This window comes from Cyprinodon tularosa, unplaced genomic scaffold (assembly GCF_016077235.1).
Source record: "Cyprinodon tularosa strain WSP-4 unplaced genomic scaffold, ASM1607723v1 ctg649, whole genome shotgun sequence".
Lineage (NCBI taxonomy): Eukaryota > Metazoa > Chordata > Actinopteri > Cyprinodontiformes > Cyprinodontidae > Cyprinodon > Cyprinodon tularosa.
The window spans coordinates 345,919-352,358 of NW_024039395.1; positions in this window are offsets into that span (position 1 = coordinate 345,919).

Below are 6,440 nucleotides of genomic sequence, written 5' to 3' on the forward strand. Positions count from 1 at the left end.
CACTGCTGGCATGTCATTAGTCCGACTCGCTGGTTGTTTGAAGATGGACATATTAGTGGGAGTCTTTCAAGATGGATTTGTTGTAAGACTGAAAACTCAGATCTGGCAACAATCCAGCTTTTAACAACCAGCAAGTCGGACCAATGACATGCCAGCAGTGTTTTTTGGGGCGGGAGATGTATGAATGATGACAGTCAGAAGGGTCTTTCCAGGGCATTACAAACATGGCTACGCTGGAGGACCCACCTGTCAATACCGCAGTGGACTCGGTTTTAGCTAAAATAGTGACAATTTCTCCTTTAAAAAAGGAACAAAGAGAAGGTCTTTGTGCATTTGTAGATGGGAAAGATGCATGTGTTTTTTTTCCAACAGGATTTGGAAAAAGTTTGATTTATCAGCTCACTCTGCTAGTTGTGAAATTACAATTATTCGCTGCAACAATTGGCTGAAAGCCTATTATAAAAGGCGGGTAATAGCTGGTATGTCACCCAATCAGTTCGAAGTATTGTACTAAACGTCCCTCCTTTTCACGGACAGACTGAACGGCAGCCATCCCAGAGTGATAACGAAGAACTCAACTCAGTTCTACACATACACCGGCTACTGCTAGATTATAAAGTAACCTAACTGTCCTGATGAGGATGCACTATATAAACCTTCCCGCCCCTAAAAAGTCTGTGCATGCCAAAGCCCAACAGTACTTGAAGTTTATATTTTTGTCACCCATGGCCAAAAGTTTTGAGACAATCACTGATTTCAAATTTTGTGCAATGCACTAGAAACATTCATAGGTAATGTATTGAATGGTAAATGTTCATAGCTTCTACGTGAATGTCAACAGTTTGGTGGCCACGGTTGGTCTTCGATAGATTGGCAGGGGTGAGCAATTCCAGTTCCTTAGGGCCGGTATCCTGCAACTTTTAGACGTGCCTTTAGTTCAACACACCTGAATCAAGTAATTAGATGATTGAGAGGACTCTTGAGGACTGACTGCATACTAAGGGAGGTAAGAAAGCCATTTGATTCAGGTGTGTTGGACAAAGGATGGATGTAAAAGTTTCAGGATACAGCACCCAGGAACTGGAATTGCCCACCCCTGGATCAAAGGAATCGATCATCTCATTCACAGGAGCAAAAAAATGACCTTGTGTTAAACCTAGGTCACCTTGGATAACTGTATTGTGCATTCCTTGTATGGGTTTCTTGACAAAAACAAAAAAAAAGCACAGTAGATGTGATGATGTCCTTTGGTTTCAGTGCTGATGAGCCTCTTAAGTCCCAGCTTAGCCACAGAAATCTCTGCTTGTCTAACAGAGATGGGAAGTAACGAAGTACAAATACTTCGTTACTGTACTCAAGTAGATTTTTCTTATATTTTTACTTTACTTTACTAATTATTTTTATGGCGACTTTTTACTTCTACTCCTTACATTTTTACACAAATATCTGTACTTTCTACTCCTTACATTTAAAAAAATTGGCTCGTTACTTTAGTTTTGAATCACTTCAATGGAGTTACCGTTATTATTTTTCACGTCATCAATACCAAATTCAATCTAATTGGATGGGAATCTATGTTGCATTTGACGCACCACTACAAGATGAATCGACAGATTCGGCGGTATTCATTTGCGGCAAATCATTGCAGCTTGGTGGCGGTGGCGTTAGCATAGTAGTATGGACGACGAGATGATTGAAAATGAACACAACGGACATCTAGTCCTATTGGCAGACATCCATTTAAAATGTAGGCAACGGCATGAAAAAAGTGATTTCTACTTTTACTTTTATACTTTAAGTAAATTTGCAAGCCTGTACTTTGTTACTTTTACTTGAGTAAAGAAGTTTAATCAGTACTTCCACTTTTACCAGAGTATTTTTTAACACAAGTATCTGTACTTTTACTCAAGTATGGAAAGTGAGTACTTTTGCCATCTCTGTTGTCTAATAATCACTGTACCTCCAGGTCTTTGAAAGCCATACAGTGTTTGGGAATTTTTCTTCATGTAGTTCATCCCTTCTGCAGTATCTTCACAGGTGCTGCAGCGCTGTTGTAGTTCTGCAGGTGGTTTTCCAGAGCATTCTTAAATTTGGCTTGCATTTCTCAGAAACCTTTAGTGTTTTGGTTCTTTCTCCTCTGCCGGGTAACCAACCTGTTGCCATAGATCAGGCATCCCCAAACTCGGTCCTCGAGGGCCGCTGTCCTGCAGGTTTTAGAGGTTCCCTTGCTCCAGCACAGCTGATTTTAATTGAAAGCTGATTAACAGGCTTTTGCTCTAATGCAATCATTATAATCAGCTGTTTTAAAGCAGGGTAACCTCTAAAACCTGCAGGAAAGCGGCCCTCGAGGACTGAGTTTGGGGATGCCTGCCATAGATACTGCTTATTTAAGGTGTGTTTTTTTGTTTTCAAAGCTAACTTCTCTTGGTGAGGTCATAATGATTGTGTTTCTCTAGATCTCTCACCAGAAATCTGGTGTGTCAGTGAGAAGCATATGCAGCCCTCTTTATCTTAAAATAAAGGCACCTTTAATCCAGTTTACACTTGCCAGTGTTTAAACACCAGTTAATAAGTGTGAATGCTAATGGTTGTCTTTTGTCGGTGTATCTCTAAGATGACCCTGATGCACTAATGACCTGCCTATGCCTTCCCATGGCTGCCTGTGTACCTAACAAGCAGAAGAAATGATGGCTTGGTGATGCATGGGGAACTCTGTGTGCAGGAAAAAAAAATTTTTAATAGAAAATAGGGAGCATTGCTTGATATGACTTCTCTTAGACTGATTGCATGCACACATTATAATTTAACGCTAAGCATAAGGGGAAAGCCCAGCATCACACTCTCTTTAATTTGCAGGCCTTTGTGCCAGCCTCAGCCCACAGGATAGAAACTACTCCACATAAATGTGTAAATTTAAGCCAAGAAAACGCAAGCTAATGATTGTTGATTAAAATGCTCCTTTAGAGCCTTATTTGTAACAAAAAAACAAAATGGTTTTCCATTAATTTAAAAACCCTTATATGCTCATTGAGATAATTATAATGTCATAATTTGTACAAAGATAATTACACAGTGAATAGGTGGAGTTCAAGAGCCAGCAGCAAAATTAAGTTTTGCTTCAGGTCACAGGGAGTTCGGCAGCCACCACAGCCCTGAGGACAAGAGCCAGAAAACTTCTTCCCCCGCTTGGAGCCTGGGATCCATTTCATCGCCTCCATGACTATATTTGCGAATAAAGCAAAACAATTAGGACAGGAAAATTGACCCAGGTGAAAAAAAAAGAACGGATGGCATGGAAACATGGTAAGTTTTTAGACAAATGCTGCCAGCAGCAGCTCTCCCACCACAACCCCTCCCCTGAATCCTTTAGCTGTATCCAAACCACAAATCCCACACTTTTCCTGGAAAAGCAAAGAGGAGACTGGACTGAAATATACATTGGAATTTTCTACTGCGAGTGGGGTATGGGAATGCCCAGAAACTTAAGAAAAGATTACATCTAGTAAAGCAAATACGAGTTTAAAAAAATGTATGCTGATTCCATGAAGAAACCTCCCTGCTTGTTGTGTTTGCAGCTCTATTTTAAGCACTCGATGTAAGTATACAGTAGCCCTGGAAAGGTTTTTGAACACTGAAATGCTTAATTAGTTTTCCTCAGGAGTGCTGCAACTTTGTAATCAAACTCTCATAGCTTTTTAGGCTTAGGCTAATTACAGGTTCAAGCAGGGAGCCCACAGAAGTTTAGGGTCAAAACAAAAATGTCTGCCTTCCAGAAACCAGGAAAGCCTACCTCCTTCTTCTCTCTCCACACTAATGTCTTCAGTATTTCTTTTAGCGCCTTGCCTTGCTTAAATTACCTTTTTGATGTTGCTCTTTCTGCTTAAATGTGAGTTTCTATAAATGACCGTGTTGTCAGGACACCATCATGCTATGAGCAGAAAGCTTTCCCCCACTGCAGTGGGTTTGTGCCTGAGCACCATGCTGTGGTTTGTTGTGTAATTTCTTAGTTATGCACTTTATTTCCTTACCACTGGCACCAAGGCGCCTTTTGCTGTTTTCCATTGCCACTGGTGCTTTTAAAGCCAAGATGATAGTTAAAACTTGATTATACCTTTTCGAAAAGATTTGAAATAGAATGCATTGAAAGAATAACGACACTCTTTCTGACCGAATGAAACACACAATTTCTTCTTGACTTGGAGAGACTATGTAATCCAATTCGTGTCAGCTTCTTTCTGACATTTTAGAGTCTGACTGTAAAAAAAATCCCATCTGCAGCAAATCGTGGCTATGCATAAAGATCCTCGCTAAAACCAAGGCAACTGTTAGAAGCCCTGCAAAGCTTTTCATGATGTTGCTCTGCTTTGTGATCCACACTGTAAATGAGTTTACATTCCTTCATTTGCTTTGCATGTGGCAGTGGGCAGTGCAGCGGTTAAGACTGATTGCAGCAGATAAGCCTATTTTTTCCCCTGTGTTAGAAAAAGGAAATAGTCTGCCTGTTTTCAGGTTGGCATGTTGCTAATTACAGCTGCTGCAATGGAGGGTTTTATTTTTTTTTTTTATTATTTCTAAGAGGAAAGTAGCTTCCTGCTGTGCATGTTAAACATCTTGACTGGATTTCATGTTGAACAAAATAGAAAACTACTTTTGATCCTTTGTCTCTCCACTTTGGATTCACAGGTTTAGCTTGTGTTAAAATGATAATTTCTGTATGCTTTGCTTCTGCAAGACTTCAGGCATATTTTGATCAATATATCTGCAAGCTTTCTGAAAAAAAGTGTTTAAGTTTGTCGTCTGCTTTCGTTTTCTGCCTGGTCTTTACAATGATGGTAGACTGTAACGAGTGATTAAAAACATCAAGTGACAGGTCTAAGAAACTATCTACACCAGATGAATGGTATAATGAAGTTATGCCTTTAAGAATCTCCAATAGAAACCAGACACAGGATCTGAAAGATGCATCAACCATCAGTTTATCGCAAGTTTCACAAGAATCGTTTTCTCTGTCACCTGAATATTTACACTGATTCAACTAACAACATGGGAACCAAATGTGTTGTTTTTTTTTATTTTAAATTGGTTGCTGTCAATTAAGTACAGACTCATTTTGCTAATCTCTTTAGCTTAAAATAAATGTTTAAATGAAAAAAAAAAGAAGGCGGAGGGCGGATTTTTTTTAAGCATGCATAACTTAATATAGTTTATTTTAATATAGTCTATAAACCCAAATCAATATGCATGGTATGGTCGTTACACATCAGGTACGCCATTCATTGACCTTGACCGAGGCACCTTACAGTAGAACTGCAGTCAGTCTCTGGACTGGCAAGGCTATCACTGTCCCTGCATAGTTAAAGCAAATGCAGAGAAATTTCCCACTGGGATCAGCTTCATAGTCATGGTAGGACACTTCTTTTGATTTTATTTATTTTGCTCGGGTTACCCATAAGCCCACAGCCCATGAAATAATGAAAGGGCAATATTATTGCCATTGCTGTTAATATTAAGTAGAAATGTTACACATTGAGTAATAAAATGTGACAGGGGATGGTACTGAAGAGAGGGGATGATTTTAAGGATTTTTTAAAGAAGGTGGACGCCATCCCCCTATCATCTTACCTCAACTCGAGTGCTGTTTATATGCATCTTACATCTAGCTGAGAGTAAAACAGCTATGACTGAGAGAGAAATGGGCAGGTACTGCACAGAAACAGAGGCAGAAAGGCCCCCAAAGCCAAAACTTCAAATGAGCTTCAAAAAGCCAACAGAAAAAATTATTGAGACCACATAAAAATATTTTCTCTCAGTCTGGCAGCTTGGAGGCCATGTAAGAAGAGTGAGTGATGTCTGAATACTTTTGTACAGAGCTATAAGTTGGCCTGGCCTTTACTACATATTTTAATCTTACTCATAAGACAAGATGTGGTTACAGCATTAATCTTCTACCCGAGAGCAGAACGGCTGCCAGCCACCTGCAATCCCCTGCACTACATGATCAATTTATCATAATGAAAATCAGCAACTGACCTGGTCCACGATTTACAGAACATCAACATTTTCCTTAAACACCCAATCATACAGGATAGAAGAATTTAACAGGCAAATGTAAATATAGATTTACTGTTACTTTAGGAATAACTAATTGGTTTTGCCTACTTACAGTATTCCTATTAAACTGCTTCCAGGCCAAACATTTAGAGCAGCTTGTGTTGTTCCCAGCATAGAAGAAACAGATTTAAGCCTTCTTTGAATCATGCCTTGTAAGACATTCATTTAAAAAATGAGCTAATCATTGGGGATAAAGGCGCAGCCAGAAGTTGTTAGTTCAGCTTAGCAGAGAAACATAAAGCCTGTTCTGTCACATAAACATTTAGTTTGAAGGGCTAGTTAAAAATATACAGGGGAACAATACATTCAAAGAAACCGCATCAGTAGAG